Here is an 18,649-nt window from a genome sequence, read left to right on the forward strand (position 1 = left end):
TGGGCTCATGTTGGGAGTTTGCATTCTTGCCTGTCTCTGTATTTGCATTTCAGGTACTTAATGAATCACTGGGGGAAAGTATGTCCCAAATAAAATACTACAAAGTTATTCTGAACAAGTCATTTATCTGAAGTTCCAGTTTCACTGGCTGTCCTGTGTTTCTATTTGCCAAGCCTGGCAGCCCTGCATCCTTCTCATATTCCACTTCTCCTTGACTTCTGCGGTCCTGAGCACCATTCTCCTCTCTCTGATGGTTCCCTCATCATCTCTTTCCCTGGTGGGGGCCGTTTCTTCCCCTGCCCAGCAGTCTATCTTGGTCCTTGACTCTTCTATGACACTCACTCCCCGGAGTGCCCATCTATCCTCATGAACTCATTTCTTCCATGCTGATGGTTCTAGGTTGTTTCTCCTTGGCCCTGGCCTTTCCACCAAGCACGTATTTCCAAGCGGCTCACAGACATCTCAGCCTTGGTGAGCAGAAGTTGCCCTGAGGCCTCAGCCCCTCTGACCTCTCCTACTTCTACCAAGTCAGCTCTTCCGCAAACATATTCACTCATCACGCACCCTGCTGCAAAAACATAGGCTCCTTTCGGAGTTTTTCATTTTTACCTCTCTATTTCAACCACAAGTCCTGCTAATCCTCTTTGCCATATGCCTGGTTTATTTTAAGTAAATACTTGTTGAGTGGATGAATGTCTTTCGGGCATGTTTTTTTTCTTTCCGTTCTGTCACAGCCACCTTCATTCACACTATGATTACCTTGTGCTCATTCAGGTAATTGTAGCCTGACAATGATTTCCCTTCATCCAGGTTAACCTTGATGTCCCTGCAAACTAATCTACACAGACATCTTCTTCTTAAAAAAAAAAAAAGACTTTATTTTTTGACTAGGTAATACATTCATATAGCCTAATGTTCAAAAGATACAAGAGGTATGTTGGAACCTTGACGGGTTCATTCAGTAGCATCTTTTTTGCCTACCTGATTTTGTAGCCAGTTGGAGAAGTAGATATAAGAGTCAGAAAGATGAAGATCAAAAGCTGTATGGAATAAGGAGGATTGTTCTGGAGGCTGGCTTGCTCATCTTTCACTTCAGAATTAGGACAACCTCTCCACTCAGACAGACCTGGCTGGACAGCATGGGCCTCCGTGCTGGGCTCTGCTCTTGTAAAGTTTAGGGCAAGGAGGAAGGCAGTGAGGGCCCACTCAGCAAGCAGGCTGATTCCAACGTGACATGGGGTTGGGGAGGCACACATTCAATTGCTTTTCTCCATCTCATCAATCAGACTAGTCACTCTCTGTTCCCTGCAGAGGGGTGAGTGAAAGGAGGGTCAGGAGTGTTAAGTCGCACCCAACACTCTCCAGCTAGTGTGCTGTTGGGTTATAGATGTGCCGTGAGATGTTGATCTTTTCATCCTTGTGCCAAGGATGCTTAGAGCCCTAGACTTGCCCTCCTTAGCCATGAGCAACTTTATCAGAACCCTCATTTCCTCCCAGTTTATCTTCATTGACCCAATATTACCATTTTCTCTTTGTATTGTGATAAAGTTTTGGGTTGCATGACCCTAAGCAGTGATTGTCTCTGTATTTATAGGTATGAAATTAGGGCAAAGAAGTTCATTCCAGCCCCTTACTAGTTACACAGAGAACATTTTTCTTCCAAACCTACTCCTTCCTACCACCAAATTCTCCTTGCTAGCCCCCCTGCCAGAAGCAGCCAATAGTTACTCTATATATAGGTAAATATTTTATGCCCTTTTTAAAAAACACAAATTATGGAACAGGAAAAATGCTTTAATAAAAATCCCCAAATCTCAATGTCTTAACACAATAAATGTTTATTTCTTGCTCATATCTCAATACAGCATGACTTCTTGGATCAGTGACCAAGACTTCTCCAGGAGCCATTTAATAGTTCTGACTTTCCTTAATCTACTGGCTTTCTTAGTTTCTAAGAATTTGGAGCCTCTTCTGGATGCTGTATATGAGCTTGCATAGAAAGAAAGACAGAAAGCATGGAAAATCTGGAGAAATTCCAGGGATTAGACTCAGAAGATATGTATGTCACCTCTGTTCATAGTTAATTGGCCAGAACTCAGTCATGTGGTCCCACCTTGCTACGAAGAAAGGCCATTTACATTTCTGGCCAGGAAAAAAAGAAAATGGGTGTGATGACCCCATAGAAGTTTCTGACACATGTGCCAGACAGACTGTTCTGCACCTTGCTCTTTTGACTTGACAATACATTTTAGAACACAACCATCTCAGTTTGGAGACAGTTTCCAAAGCTGTTCTAACAGTTCCATAGTATTCTGTTTTATGGATTATACCACAATTTATTTAAACAGTCCATGCATAGTTCAATCATCCTCAATATTTTGTTTTTTCTATTTACTCACCTGCAATAAATACTCATGTACTTACATCATTCCACACATGTGCAAGCATATCTGCAGGATAAATTCTCAGATGAGGTGTTGCTGAATCAACAGTTAAAATTTTGATAGCTATTGCCAAATTATTCTCCTTGGAGGGCATGCAAATGTATACGTCCAGTAGTCATTTTATCATTTTATCCTGCTTGTGTAAAATACCTTGACTTTTCTTCATGTTTAAATAAACGTAGTTTCAATCCATCTCCAGTGGAGTTGAGAGAGGCTTGCAGTCTAGGTGGTATCCACCAGTTGGGCCTTACCTTTCCCCTTATCCCTTAGGAACTCTATACTGCCTATTTTCATGCCCAAGTACCGTGGACCTCCTAACCTCAAACCGTTGCTTCACCATTTACTTTCATCTAGACTCAGGTCCCAGGAACATTTCTGGAAAAAATAGGGCTGGATACCAAGCAGAACCCTTTCTATTTATTATTACATTTAATCTTCAAAAGAAACTCTAGGAAGTAGACATTGCCATGTCAATAGTGCAATTGAGGAAACTGAGGTTCAGAGAGATTATTAGAAAAGGTCGTCTGATTAGTAAATGGTATTTTTAAAAAGTATTCTGAATCTCTTCTTTCCCTCTTTCTGATGTTTCTTGAACCAAAGCATAAATTAGGGTAGAAGAAAGGAATCGCATACCCCTGAGCTGTCTCTAGGTATATACCAAAGCTTCTTGCCCCAAGTCAAGTTTTCTTTGAAGTCTCCTATTTGTATTAAAAATACATATGGATTTTTAGTTTCACTTTTTAATATATCTGAATTTATTTTAATACTTAAAATATTTTGAATTACTCGCTACCAACTATAACTAAAACTTCAGAGAACTGCCAGTTTCCTCTATGGTTTGGGGAATCCTGGCCTACTGCCCGTGGGGCTTGCAAAAGAACAAAGTTCTACATGTCAACGGCCCACAGATAGACGCCTACCCAATCTTTACAATCCAGTTCCTATGCAGCTTCAACATCAAGTCTTCCTGCAGCATTGACGAGCCCAGAGCGGTGTCTCTGCCATAAAAAACCTTGAATTATAGATTTTCTCAATGTCTTATACTGCATTTGTACAATGTCTTTCCTTTCTTTGTCTGTAACCTTCATGGAATCAGTTTATCATATATCTTCAAGCACTTTACCTCAAGAAAAGGATTGCTAAATTTTTAATAAATAAATCATTCAAGATGATCGAACACATTATTATTTTAACCACTTTTATTTCCCCCCCAAAATCAGGAACTGCAAAATAGCAAAAGCCTACTTTTTAGTCTCAACTTCTCTTAAATACTCCTAAACCTTGCTTGAAGTGGTTATGTTAACCTGGTATTCCCTTGGAAAGGACACATTTAGTTGGCCTGTGAATATACATCATTCCCAGTGATGTCCTTGTCTCATTGATTGACACTGGGTATGCCATTAATTTCTTCTCCTGTCTCTGGAAAATGGGGAAAATTTCTTTTGCTAGCTACCATGCAGGAATGTCATCAGAACTGATGAAACAATGTTTTTAAAAGACCTATTGGAAAGAACTATGCTATATAAATCACAGTCTCTCACTAGGACAGTTATTTTTATGCTTATTTATTTAGTAGTTCAATAGAACATTGATATTTCTTCCCAGATAAGTCATATGGAGTCAATGGATGCCTTAAGGCTCAAGCCCAAACAAAATTTTGTATCTATAACCTTCTGATGAACTTGGAAATTAAACTTGGTGCATTTCCTTTCTACTCTTGGAAGTTTTCAAGTTGATTATCTCTGTGAACATATGTCTGGGCCATTCCTAGCCAAATACTGGTGCATATATGAAATAATATTTAAAACTTGCTGCATCCTTGTGAACATATTGATATTTTTCTCTTCCCCATCTTTAAGAATTGAATCCCCGCGTCTGTAGTTCCAGCTACTTGGAAGGCTGAGGCGAAAGGATCGCTAAAGCCCAGCAGGTCGAGGCTGCGGTGGCCGGGAGTGGCCACTGCACTCCAGTCTGGGCAACAGAGACTCCAACTCAAAAAAAAAAAAAGAATTGAATCCTAATATTTAAAAATCTCACTACTTTTATAAAACAATGCTTTCATCTCAGAGTCACAGGTCTGATATCCCAAATTAGTCACACTTAGTATAGTATGATAGAGCATCTAAAAATAAAGTGGTAAAAATTTCAAATTCTATTAACTTTCTATAAATGTACAACTGCCCAGTTGCTACTAGCCACTGACATTGGAATGAAATATTTAGTTCCTCAGTTGCACCAGCTACAATTTAAGTGCTCAATAGGTCACATGTTGGTGGCTACTATGTAATGCATCTACCAAACATTTCCACTAACACAACAATTTTTTTGTGTCGTTGTCTCAGTGTATCACCCCGGCTGGTGTGCGGTAGCATGGTTTTGGCTCACTGCACTATCAACCTCCTGGGCTCAGGTGATCCTCCTGCCTCCGCCTCCTGAGTAGTTGGGACTACAGGCATGCACTACCACACCTGGTTATTTTTTTATTTTTATTTTTTGTAGAGATGAGGTATCATAATGTTGCCCAGGCTGATCTCAAACTCCTGGGCTCAGGGGATCCTCCTGCCTTGGCCTCACAAAGTGCTGGGTTTACAGGAGTGAGCCACCATGCCCAGCCAATAAGTTCTGTTGGGCAGTATTTATCTATAAGATTTGTATCTTAAAAGACTAATGAGAGTGCTTAAGCTTAAGCATTTTTAGCTTTCTGCTCTTCTCATTCATTCCTTGCTTAGTTTTTTTATCCTTATAGTGTAAGTTTTAAAAAATGTTTAATTGTTTGAGCCTTAAAGACAGCCTCACCTCAAAGGCCATGATTCGAACATAAAGTGTAGGGAAAATGACACGTGGAATTCCCATCTGGAGGCTAGTACAGCAGCAGATCCAGCCATTTCTGAGAAATTGTCTGGGTTTGGAGTTACTCCCAGAACTCTGATTTAGCAGTTCCTAAGCTTACAGCGAGTCTGAAAGGAACACAAATCTGTTTTGTATATACAAATAAATCCTCGTATGCTGTGTGCCATTCTCAGCCTGCCAGTTTCATCTGGCTGCTCCAGAAAATATAATTTAATAGCACATTAGTTAACCTGCGTGCAGGGAATGGGGCATTCTGATTATAGAAATGTTCTGGTTGAGTGATTAACCCGATTTTTGCAGAAAAACTGCCAAGGCAAGGGATTTTTTGTCCAGGGGGTTGCGCCACTGTGTTTCTGTCTTCCAGATGATCACAGCTGCATTGCTGCATTCCTCGAATACTCAGAAATGCATCTTTATGCTGAACACCTTCAAATAGGCAATTGAGATATTCTCCGAGAAGCCTCATAAAATAGATCGATAATAGGGTTTCTGATCATCTTACAAAGAGTACATTTAGAAGAAAAATTAAGATCGTCCCTCAAATTTTATGCAGTTGTGTAACCTTGGGAAATTTCTAAAAATAAGGCAGATTCTTCAAATAGTATAGCTTGAAAGTATGTATTCTCACATTTTATTTTCATTAGTAATAAACACAACATGCTTGCTAGATGTTAGGTAGTGATTCAAGGGCTTTACAACTGTTGATTCATTTAATTCTTATAACCACCTTAGAATTAGGCACCACATTATTTGTTCCTTGTAAAGGCGAGGAAACTGAGGCACAGAGAGGTTAAATAGCTGTCCAAGTCAGAGAGCTCAGGATTTGATCCCAGGCAGCATGGCTCTGCATGTCTGTGCCCTTAGAAACAGGTCCATATAATGTTATATCAGAAAGAACCTAGACTATGAGATGAAATGATTTGTTTTTTTTCATAACTTAGTGTCTCAGTTCTCAAATATTAAAATCCAGAGGATAGGTAGTTAAAATGTAGAGTCAAAACAATAATGCTTCTCTCTTAAAGATAATTGCAAACTTTCTAGACCAAAGGTCAGATGTATTAAAATCCCAGAATCAATTGTAAGACATAAAACCTGTAGAATTAGATTGATATTCAGAAAACAAAATAATGTGGCATATTGATTTTATGTATGGGATGAGCAAATCTTCATTTTTGCCTTCTGTGTTGATTGTTGCATCCCAAGGAATGTTTTTACTTGGGTTTTTGAATGAGCCAATGTCAGAAAAAGAAATAACCAAAGTTGAATCATGCCCACATCAATACAATTTTTTCTACATGTGTGGAAGGTGTGATAATGAGAGAAACCCAGCATTTAACAAGCAGCTATTTTTTAGTGGCACTGATAGCTATTTAAGTTCTATGTGCCTCAGTTTCCTCATCTTTACAATGAATACAATAATGTGATACTAATAATGTAATTCTAAGGTGGTTGTAAGCATTAAGTGAATTAATATCTGTAAAGTCACTGCAGTACTACCTGACATCTAGCAAGCATGTTGTATTTATTACTAAAGAAAGTAGCATATGAGAATAAATGTTTTCCAGGATGTACTATTTGAAGGCTTTTTTAGTTATTTAACCAAAAAAACCTAGAAGTGATTTTCCCCTTACCTGTTATCTCCAGTACCTATCTTGTCAACTGCCTGCTCTGTCTCCCCAGTATATCTGGGAACTGCATTCTTCTCCCCAACTCCAGACTGCCATCCCCTCTCACCTGGATTACATAGACATCACCCAAGTGATTCTCTTAGAACAGTGGTTCCCAAGTTTTTTTGGCATCAGAGATTGGCTTCATGGAAGACAATTTTTCCACGGACTGGAGTAGGAGAGATAGTTTTAAGATGACTCAAGAGCATTACATTCATTATGTACTTTATTTCTGTTGTTATTATATTGTCATATATAATGAAATGATTATACAACTAACCACAATGCAGAATCAGGGGGAGCCCTGAGCTTGTTTTCCTGCAACCGGATGGTCCCATCTGGAGGTGTTGGGAGACAGTGACACCCAAAGTGTCTACTCTGTAATCTTGTTTTGGTTGCTGTCACTGCAGAAAACCCTGTTTTACAAAGATAGAATGTTGGAAATGGAAGCAGGCTTTTCGGTCTTCTGTGGCGATCTCAGGATATTAAGCCTTGACTTTAATCCAGAACGTGTGGAGATTTGAAGTTGTCTCAGACATACTTTTAAGGCTACCGTAATTTGCGATCTCAAACAGTTGATCCTCTTCTAGTATGGACAACGCCGATTTCCTGGCTTGTTCACAAGTGGGTTGCAGATTCATTCCTTCCCAATTTTGGGGTCTTTTGTGGTTGGAAAGTAATGCTCAAACTCTTCTGAAATCTGGGATAGGTGATCATGCTCCAGTTGGGAGAAAGAAAGCCCTGACTCAGTCTTTTTCAAAATCTCTGCTAATGTTTGAAACATGTCAAAAATCCCAATGTTCACTCATGGCCCTCCCACCCCAATTCCAGTTTGGCTTTGAATATAGCCACTTTATCTGCTGACTTGAACATAGTTGTTTTTTCCCCTGAACTGAGAGTTTGAATTCATTGAGCAGGTTGAATATGTCACATAAATAAGCAAGTTTTGCGACCCTTTCTGTGTCACTGAAATGTGCTGCCAGTGGTGATGTTGTCTTTTTTTTATTATTTATAATCTTTATTTTAAGGATATGAGGTACAATTCAGGATTAGATATACAAATGGTCATTGTACAGGCTGGGGCCTCACTTTGCTCCTCATTGTGTCTGGTTTGAATTCGGGTACCCTTATTGATGAAATGTGCCCACCCCACCCTCCTGGCAGTTTCTGACTACTGCCAATCCCTTTTTTATAGTATTATGGTAATTGTTCAGGATCTGCTTATGAGTGAGAACATGCAGTACTCAATTCTTTTTGTGATAGATCACTGAGTATTATAGACTCTAAATCCATCCAAGTTGCTGTGAAGTTCATAATTGTGTCCTTCTTTATAGCTGCATAATATTCCATCATGTATATGTATCACTTTTTAAAATCTAACCCACTTTTGATGGGCAGCACAGTTGGTTCCATGTTTTTGCTATTGTGAATAATGCTGCAATAAACATACGTATGCAGGTATCTTTTTCATAGAGTGATTTGTGTTCCTCTGGATATATTCCCAGAAGGGGAATTGTGGTGTCTGTCATATGGCAGGTCAATTTTTAGATCTTTTAGGAATCATCACACTGTTTTCCACAGAGGTTGTACTAGTTTATACTCCCACCAGCAGTGTAGAAGTGTTCCCTTTTCCCCGCATCCTCTCCAGCATCTGTTGTTTTTTGAGGTATTGATGATGGCCATCCTGACTGGAGTTAGGTGGTATCTTAGTATGGTTTTGATTTGGATTTCTATGATGATTAGTCAGGTTGAGCATTTTTTCATGTATCTGTTGGTAACACTTCTTTTGAGAAGTGTCTATTCATAGCTTTTGACCACTTTTTTTTTTTTTTGAGAGAGCAGAATTTATTAAGAGAACAAAAAAGCTCTCACGGTGAGAGGGGACCCGAGGGGGTTGCCCTTGACCACTTATTATTTTTTTTTTTTTGAGTTGGAGTCTCACTCTGTCGCCCAGACTGGAGTGCAGTGGCCGCTCCCGGCCACCGCAGCCTCGACCTGCTGGGCTCCGGCGATCCTTCCGCCTCAGCCTTCCGAGTAGCTGGAACTATAGGCGCGTGCTACCACGCCCGGCTAATTTTTTTTTTTTTTGTAGAGATGAGGTCTGGCCGAGTTACCCAGGCGGGTCTCAAACCCGCAGGCTCAGGCAATCCACTCATTGACCACTTTTTAATAGGGCTGTTTTTTTCTTTTCGTCATGTTTGAGTTCCTTGTAGATCTTAGATGTTAGGCCTTTGTCACATATACAGTTGGCAAATACTTTTTCCCATCCTGTGTGCTGTCTCCCCACTCTTTTGCTTTGCAGAAGCTTTTCAGTTTGATGAGGTCCCACTTGTTAGTCTCATCTCTTATGGCATGGGCACTTGGGGGTTTGATCAGGAATTGGTTGCTGTTTCCAATTTCCATAAGGAGGTCTCCTGCACTTTCTAAGGTTCTTAAAGTTTTAGATTTTACATTTAAGTCTTTGATCTATTTAGAGTTGATTTTTGTGTATTGTGATAGGTAGGGGCCTTGTTTTAATCTTCTGAATGTGGTCTGCCAGTTTTCCCAGCACCATTTACTGAATGGGTTCTCCTCTCTCCAGTGGTTGTTGGTGGAAGCTTTGTCGACAATGAGTTGGTTGAGAAAATGATGTTTTCCTTCCAGAATCTCTATCCTATTCCATTGGTCGATATGCCTGTTCTTGTACCAGCACCAGGCTGTTTTGGTTATTGTAGACTTATAATATAGTTTAAAGTCTGTAAGTGTGATACCTCCCTCTTTGTTTCTTTTGCTGAGAATTGTTTTGGCTATTCGTGGTTGTTTATGTTTCCTTATGAATTTCTGTATTGTTGTTTCCAGGTCTGAGAAGAATGATGTTGGTAATTTAATGGGTATTGAGCTAAGTCTGTAGATTGCCTTGGGTGGGATGCACATCTTAACGATGTTGATTCTTCCAATCCATGAGCATGGAATATTTTTCCATTTGTTTGTGTCTTCTTGGATGTCTTTGAGCAGTGTTTTGTAGTTTTCGTTATAAAGGTCTTTCACTTCTCTGGTTAGGAAGATGCTGAGGTATTTTATTTTTATTTTTTGTTATTGTGAATGGGATTGTGCCTTTTATTTGGTTGTCTTTCTGTTTGTTGTTGGTATATAGGAATGCGACTGCCTTTTGCGTTTGTATTTTATACCCTGAGACTTTGCCAAAGTCCTTTCTCAGTGCAAGGCTTTTTGACAGATTCTCTTGGATTTTCAAGGTATATAATCATATCATCAGCAAAGAGGGTTAACTTGACTTCCTCTTTTCCTATTTGGATACCCCTGATTTCCTTCTCTTGTCAGTTTGCTCTAGCTAGGACTTCCTGCACTATGTTGAACAGGAGGGGTGAAAATGGGCAACCTTGTCTTGTTCTTGTTTTCAGGAGAAATGCTTTCAATTTCTGTCCATTTAGCAATATGTTGTCTATGGGTTTATCATAGATGGCTCTTATTATTTGGGGATATATTCGCTCTATACTTAGGTGTACAAGGGTTTTCATCAAGAAGGGATGCTGGATTTTATCAAAAGCTTTTTCTGCATCTAATGATATAATCATGTGATTCCTATTTTTACATCTGTTGATGTATTTAATTATGTTTATGGTCTTGTGGATGTTGAATCCAGTCCTGCATCCTGGGGATGAAGCCTGTTGGGTCATGGTGGATGATTTTTGAGATGTGTCATTGGATCTGATTTGCTAGAATCTTGTTGAGAATTCTTGCCTCTATGTTCATCATCTTGGCCTGTGGTTCTCTCTCTTTGTTGGATCTTTACCTGGTTTGGGTATCAGAGTGATGTTAGCTTCCTGAAAGGATTTGGGGAGAGTTCTGTCTTTCTCAATTGCTTGGAATACATTCAGTAGGATTGGTATCAGCTCTTTGTATGTTTCGTAGAACTCCACTGGAAAACCGTCTGGTCCAGGGCTTTTTTTTTTTGTAGGTAGTTTTCTCATGATGGAGTGAATTTCCTAGGTTATTATTGGTCTATTTATTGTCTCTCAATTTCTTCTTGTTTCAACTTCAGAAGATTGTGTGATGTCAGAAAGTCCTCCATTTCATTTAGGTTTTCAAGTTTATTTCCATACAGGTGTGTATAGTAATCTTTCATAATTTTTTGTATTTCTTGGGGGTCCTTTGTGATTAGATCTTTTGCATTTCTGATTGTGTTTATTTGGACTTTTTCTTGGTTAGTCTGGCTAAGGGGTCTGTTAATCTTGTTTATCCTTTCTAAGAACCCGCTTTTTGTTTAGTTGCTTTTTTCTCTATGATATTTTTATATTCTATGCCCTGTATTTGGGCTTTTACTTTGGTGATTTGGATTCTTCTGCTGAAGTCAGGGTTTTGGTGGTCTTGTCTTTCCATCTCCCTTAGGTGATCTGTTATGCTGTTAACTTGTGATCTTTCCATATTCTTGATGTGTGTTTGTAAATAAATGAATTTCCCTCTCAGTATTGTTTACGTGACATCCCAGAGGTTTTGGTAAGATGTGTCTTTATTTTCATTTGTTTACAGAAACCTTTTAATTTCTGCTTTGATTTCTGGTTGACCCAGGAGTTGTTCAACATCATATTTAGTGTCCATGTCTTTGTAGGTTTTGAGGAAGTTAGTGTTGATATTTCTTTTTATTCCACTGTGGCTGAGAAGGTACCTGACAATATTTCAATCTTATAGAATTTGTTTATGCTTGATTTATGGCCAAGGATGTGATTGATCTTGGAGTGCATTCCATGTGGTGATGAGTAGAATGTATATTCCACGGTTGTTGGGTGGAGTGTTCTGTAGGTATCTATTAGGTTCATTTGGTCAAGTACCATGTTGAGGTTCTGGATCTCCTTTGTTGATTTTTTGCCTTGATGATCTATCTAAGGGTTGTTAGTAGGTATTTAAGTCCCCAGCTATTGATAGTGCTAGAGACAATATCTTTTTTTTAGTTTACCTAGAAGCTGCTTTATAAAACTTGATGCTCCTATGTTGGGTGCATATACATTTAGGATAGATTTTTCTTATTGGTGGATTGAACCTTTTATCATTATGCAGTGACCTTCTGTGTCTTTTTAAATTTTTGATAGCTTAAAGGATATTTTGTCTGATGTTAGGATCGCAACTCCTGTATTATTTTTTGTTCCGTTCACTTGAAAATTTGTTGTCTATCCTTTAACTTTGAGTCTGTGAGTGTCCTATCTGGTAAGTTGAGTTTCCTGGAGATAGCATATTGTTGTGTCGTTTTTTAAAATCCAGTTTGGCATTCTATTTCTTTTCAGTGGTGCTTTAATCTATTCACATTCAGTCTCATTATTGAGATGTGAGAGATTAACCCTGTTATGAGGTTCTTATAGAGTTTACTGTTGTTGTTTGTTTATTGATTGGTTTTCTTTTGATTTGGGGGTTGATATATTTGTGTATTTTCAATCTTTTTCCTGTATTCTTGGGAAGAATGTGGTCATTCTTTTTTTTTTTCTTCTGTGCTTAATACTTTCTTAAGCGTTTTGTGTAGAGCTGATCTGGAGGTGGCATAAACTCTTAGGGATTGAATGTCTGGGAAGGATTTTAATTCTCTATCACTGATGAAGCTTAGCTTAACTGGGTAACTTGATTGAAATTGTTAATCTTTGAGAACTTTGATGATTGGACTCCAGTCTCTTCTAGCTTGTAGTGTTTCTGTAGGTAAGTCTGCTGCTGTAGGTAAGTCTGTTGCTGTTCTAATTCATCTTCCCCGACAGGTAGTCTGACTTTTCTCTCTCACTGCCTTTAGAAAATTTTCTTTTATACCTACTTTGTGTAAGTGAATTACTGTGTGTCTAGGAGTTGGTCTTCTCATTTGTTGTTTTGCAGGTGTTCTCTGAGTCTCTTGTGTTTGAATGGTCATGTCTCCGATGAGATGAGGGAAGTTTTCTAGGATAATTTCATGGAATATTTGTTCCAAGGAGGTCTCTGTCTTTCTATCTGCCTCAGGAATGTCAATTAATTAACAGTTTGGTTAGTTCCATATTTTGGTACTCAAGCTCTGAGATTCTTTCTTCTGCTTGGTTAAGTCTGTTTTCTATGCTTATCAGTTTATTTATTTCATTTATTATATTCTTTATTGCCATCATCTCAGTTATCAACTATTTCATTATTTCCTCTTGTCTCTCCTCATTTTTGTTCATTCTCTCTATTAATAACTTGCTATCTGGGTTTGTGGTTTGAAACCAGTTGTTCTGGGGGCTCTTCATTGAGTTCCAAAGTCTGTATTCTCAGATGCTGTCTTCCCAAGATTCTGGGTGGGACCTGTGTTCTTCCTCTGGTTCGTCTTCATTTGTATTTATTTTCTTCCCCCTTTTCCCCCTTCTTTAACTATGTTGCTCAGTGATGAGGGGAGAGCTTTTACTTCTGTTTACGCATGTAGATCTTCGAATTTTCTCAATTTTGAAGCCAGATTGAGGATGGGTGGGGGGAGGTCTGTGCTTTTTGCAGTTTTGAGGTTTGCTTAAGGTGTGACGGGGGAGTTGTGATTCAGAAGCTATCGGCAGATCACAGTATCTGCTGACTGGTGTGTGGGCCCCCTGCAACTCACTTCCCTTCACCTTACAATCTGTCCATGTGGTAGGGGCTTATGTATGACCCCAAAAGTAAAATGAGATAAGGAAAAGAACAGAAAGGGGAAGAAGGGAGACAAAAGAAAGATAAAGAGAGAGAAAAAGAAGAAGAAAAACAGACAGGCAAAACAACTAACAAACAAAGAGACAAAAACAAAAAAAGGAAAACAAACAATCATACAAACAAAAACCTTGCCCTTAAAAATACCCATATGCAAACAGATAAACTAAAAACAAAAACAAAACAAATACAAAAATATAAGCAAAAACAGAAAAGCAGAAAAAAGAACTCCCTCTGTGGCCATTTCTGGAACTTCAGGTTCCTTTCCTTTTTTTTTTTTTTAACTGACGGTCCCAAGCATCATCACTGCTTTTGATTGTGGCTGTAGTAGGGAGCAAGCTCCTTCCCTCCACTCTCGGTGCAGGCCGATCAGGTTGTTCTCAATGTGGGTCAAACACCCCACAGACTGGAGGAAGAAGTTAATCAGATCCAGACTCACTCCAACTTATCTCCTGCTGCTGATGCTGCCACCAAATCTCCCACTCAGATTAGATGTGTCTGTGCCTGGTCCAGTGTGGCAGTGGGAAGTCTATCTCTCTGTGTACACTCCTGAAGTTTCCACTCAGGGCCACCAATAGTCGATCCCAGAGGGGTGTGGAGATAGCTCTGGGTCTCAGCAGAGCTGGGTGGGCCAACACAGCTCTCTGCCCTATCCCAGGACATAGAAAATGACAGTGGTCAGCATCCCCTCACCTGCCGCAGGGTTCAGCTTTGGATTTCATTGCTACGCCTTCTCCATGGTTTTTGCTGCCAGTGCCCAGCCCAATTCACAGATGGTGGTGTGGGCAAGGTGCCAGGCTCTAAGGAACAGCTGATCTCTGCTGCCTCCTCCTGAAAGATCCCTGAGAATGGCCGCTGATCCTGTGTGCCAGGGGCTTGAGGGTTGCAGTTGCCTCTAGAGGGGAGCCCCCGGTGCTTGATGCCGAGTTTCCCTTTAGAGGGACTTTTGTTCACCCACCTGCACACCCCCATGCATGCAAACTGTCTTTATGGACATTTGCCTTGCAGAGACACTCACAATCCCACCAGTTCTGTCACCATCTTCAAAGGGATCCGTGGTGACTATTTTTCTAAAAGAAATCTCTTTCATAACTCAAAAACTCTGTCCAGTGATCTACCTTTAGAAATTCATCTCACTTCTGTGTATAAGAGAAGACGTGTGCTCTGCATCCAGCTCCTCATAGTGCTGCGTGAACAGACGTGAGTTAAGAGTATGTAATTTAATGTGGCTGATAATTTTAATCACGTCTGCAAAACACTGTTAAGTTTAGATGACATTTTTTTCTCCTTGCCAGCATTTCTCTGTAGATGACACAGTGCATAGACCAATTAAGAAGTGACCTCTTTGGCCTGAGTAGCGAAACCAGAAAGCCGTCCAGTCATGGCAGCCACTCAGTCTGTGCATATACCAACACAAAATGACCAACTCAGTTTTCCTGTCAATCAATCAAAAATTTGAATAGCTCTGTAGCTGTGGTATTGGTTGGTAACAAAAGTGTACATACCATATCCTCATGTACATCCTCCTGAAAATTATACCACAGAAAAACAAGCCATCTTGCATTTTGTCAACGTTGGTAGACTGGTCAACCTCAGTTGCATATCATGACTCATTAATCTTCTCTAACAATTGTGCCTCAATGCCTTCTGCTATTTTATCAATTTGTCTAGTTATGGTGCTAGCTGAAAGAAGAACACATGTCACCTTTTGAATTGCAGCCTCTCCTAAAAGTTCACAACAAATGTCCTTAGTAGCAGGTAGGATTAGCTCTTCACCAATAGTAAAGGACTTCTTAGCTTTAGCAATGCAGTTAGCCACTAAGAATGATGCTCTCGTTGCAGACACATGTGATGAAGTGATTGCCTTGAATAATTGCTTCTGCTGTTCATCTTCAACCACTCAGAATGGTCTTTGGTCAGTTTAGTCAGTTAGTCATGTAGCTTAGTCTACCTTCACAGCTGTCTGGGATGCTCCAGGCAGCAGGGACTTTGTCTGGTTCCCCCCTCTGCCTTTGGTGTCTGGTACATAGGGCCTGATATAGGGAGGTTCTTTATGACTGTTTTGCAAATTAATTTCACCATTTGATAGGATCCACTCATTTTTGGAAAACCACCCTGAGGTACACTGTCTAAAGTCAGTGAGCAACCTGGTTTGCTTACAACTACAGTCACAAAAATTCTCTCAAGGACAGCAAAGGGTGGGCAGAGTAAAATATAAGTGATATATGATGGCAGAATATAAGGTAGGCCTTTACTGGTTATCAGCAATATGTTAGAGTACACTCATGTGTCACTTAACAACAGGGTTATGTTCCAAGAAATGCATCATTAGGTGATTTCATCATTGCTTGAACATCATAGAATGTACTTACTCTAACCTAGATGGTAGAGCCCACTACACACCTGGGCTATTTGGTATAACCTATTGCTCCTAGGTTATGAACTTTGTACAGTATATTTCTGTACTGTATACTGTAGGCAGTTGTAACACAATGGTAAGTACTAAACATAGAAAAGGTACAATAAAAATATATTATAATTGTATAAGACCACAGTTAGATACGTTGTATGTAGTTCATTATGTGACACCTGACTGTATATAAGAAACATAGTCATGCTTTGGAGACAAAACCCGATCTATAATCCCAGCTCCATAATTTAGTAGCTGGCTGAACTTGACAAGTCAAAACCTCTAAGGCTTCATTTTCTCCTTTGTAAATGGATTTATTCACCATTTGACTCCCAGTGCCTCGATTACAACTCAGACCTAATGACTGAGCCAATTAAATGGATGAATTCCCTTCTCTCTTTTTTCCCTGTGGTGATTCAATGAAATGCCTCATCTAAAACATCTAACAGTGTGCCTGGGACAGAGTAGGCACAGGCTAGGAAAACTTCTCTTCCTTTCTCCTTGTCGACTTCTCTCTTTCTCAGATGTTTGGTCATAGGTGGTACCCTGGCACTCATACACAATCTTGGCTTTCAAAAAACCAAGGAAAAGATTCAGAGAGCTGAGGAATGCTCTTAGGGCTTCCCACCCTCTCCAATCAGTTAATAAATTGCAAAATGTATTCATCCTCTGTCAGGTAATAAACTAGTTACTATGAGAAGAAAAAATAAATATAAGGTCATGTTTTTAGCTGAACAAGTTTGCCCTTTATTAGAAGCAACTACAGAAACACAGTGACACAATTGTCAAGAAAAGAAAGCATAAGGCCATTCGCCTGGTCAAGAGCAGGGCTGGGAGGAAATAATTCCACCATTCTTTCTATTCTTCTATGTAGGCCATCATGCTAAATGCCCAGAGATGAGTGCACATGGCAAACTAAATTTTAGAAATGTTGCCACAGCCTCCATCTTCCCAGAAGAGAGGACTTGTGTGGATGATGGGCCCAGGAACTGTCATCTACTTAAAGTCTACCAATCTATAACTATGGCAGTACCCAGGGAACCCCTAGGCCTTATGCAAAGATGAGCTGAGTCCATCACATTGCACTTCTCATGGATTTGAATCATGATGAACTGACATCAGGGAAGCTAGTAGCGAACAAGAGATCATAAGAGTAAGGCCACATGGACCAGAGGAGAGCTGAGACTGTAGTAGAGGGTTCAGGGTCTTGGATGGGGCAATAGCTGGCTCTCCTGAATGCTGCTGCAGGGGTTGTGGCATCAGTGGGTGCCTCAATAGGTTTGTGAGAAGGAACCCGGCTGAGTTAGGTAGCTCCGACTTCCTCTTTCCAAATCTTAATTAGATGAGTCCCGTATGAGGAAAGGGGAAGGGAGACTAACATCACCTGACCAGGCCCAAAGTGAAAACTGGAACCAAGGAAGTTTATCTAATTTTTACTTCAATAATCCTTACCTGTGATGTGGGTAAGTATAATTCATTGATTTTACTTTAATATTTTATTTTTTTATTTTTTTGAGTTGGAGTCTCCCTCTGTCGCCCAGACTGGAGTGCAGTGGCTGCTTCCAGCCACCACAGCCTCGACCTGCTGGGCTCCAGCGATCCTTCCGCCTCAGTCTTCCAAGTAGCCGGAATTAAGGCATGCGCTACCATGCCGGGCTGATTTTTTGATTTATTGTAGAGATGAGGTCTCGAACCCACAGGCTCAGGTAGTTCACTCACCTCGGCCTCCCAAAGCGCGAGATTATAGGCTGAGCCACCGAGCCCGGTTAGATTTGATTCTTAAAAGTAATTTTTCTTATCAATTGTACACATATATATTGAACCATGGGCTAAGAGACATGGAGGACATGCAGAATTGATTATGGCATCATTGGAATCCGTGATAAGATCTCAGTTTAATGGTGGAAACAGTCACACAAAAATCAATCATCATACAAAGTGTGTTATGAAACTCAGATACACCAAGAGAGAGTCCAAAGTGTTCAGAAGCACTGAAGACAGAATGCTCAGTTTGAACTGGGCGAGCAGTCAGATTTCGTAGGGAAGTAACTTTTGAGACGAGTAAGGATTCAGGCATAAAAGAGGAAGATAATTGTAAATTATAATTGTGAAACCCACACATGTAGAAATTGTGATGAGTACTTTAATGGTGAGCAGCCTTTAGTGGTAATAAAATAATGAATGGCAGTGTGTGAGTGAGTGTGTGTGTGTGTGTGTGTGACAGAGAGAGAGAAAGAGAGAGAGAGAGAGAGAGAGAGAGAAAGGGTCAGAAACAGAGACAAAGAGACAAAGGAAGGGAAGAAGATAAAGGATAAAAATAAGTAGGGAGATAAGAGGGTGAGTCTAGGAAGGTTTCAGAGATTAAATGAGTTTTATTCTTAGATTACTTAGAAAATTGCAGATAGATATTAGATCTCTACACATCATTCCACTATCTACACTTCATTTCATACCAAGTCATACTTGTTTTATGGCCAAATTTATCTTAACATTTAAGTAGAAACCAATACTGGACAAATACTGGAAAAATCCATTTTTTAAATGTGTTTTTCCATGGAGTCTGGGAAATAGTTTAAACTTTGGAATGGGTTAAAATAAGGAAAGTGAAGACCAAATTCTCAAAAATG

General features: G+C 39.8%; 1 protein-coding gene across 1 annotated transcript in view; it reads left to right on the forward strand.

The window, feature by feature from the left end:
- Positions 1–18,649, forward strand: part of SLC9A9 (solute carrier family 9 member A9) — a 621,198-nt gene that overhangs the window by 34,417 nt on the left and 568,132 nt on the right. The window lies entirely within an intron of this gene.

This window comes from Carlito syrichta, unplaced genomic scaffold (assembly GCF_000164805.1).
Source record: "Carlito syrichta isolate Samal-C Ts95f unplaced genomic scaffold, Tarsius_syrichta-2.0.1 Scaffold100616, whole genome shotgun sequence".
Taxonomy (NCBI): Eukaryota; Metazoa; Chordata; class Mammalia; order Primates; family Tarsiidae; genus Carlito; species Carlito syrichta.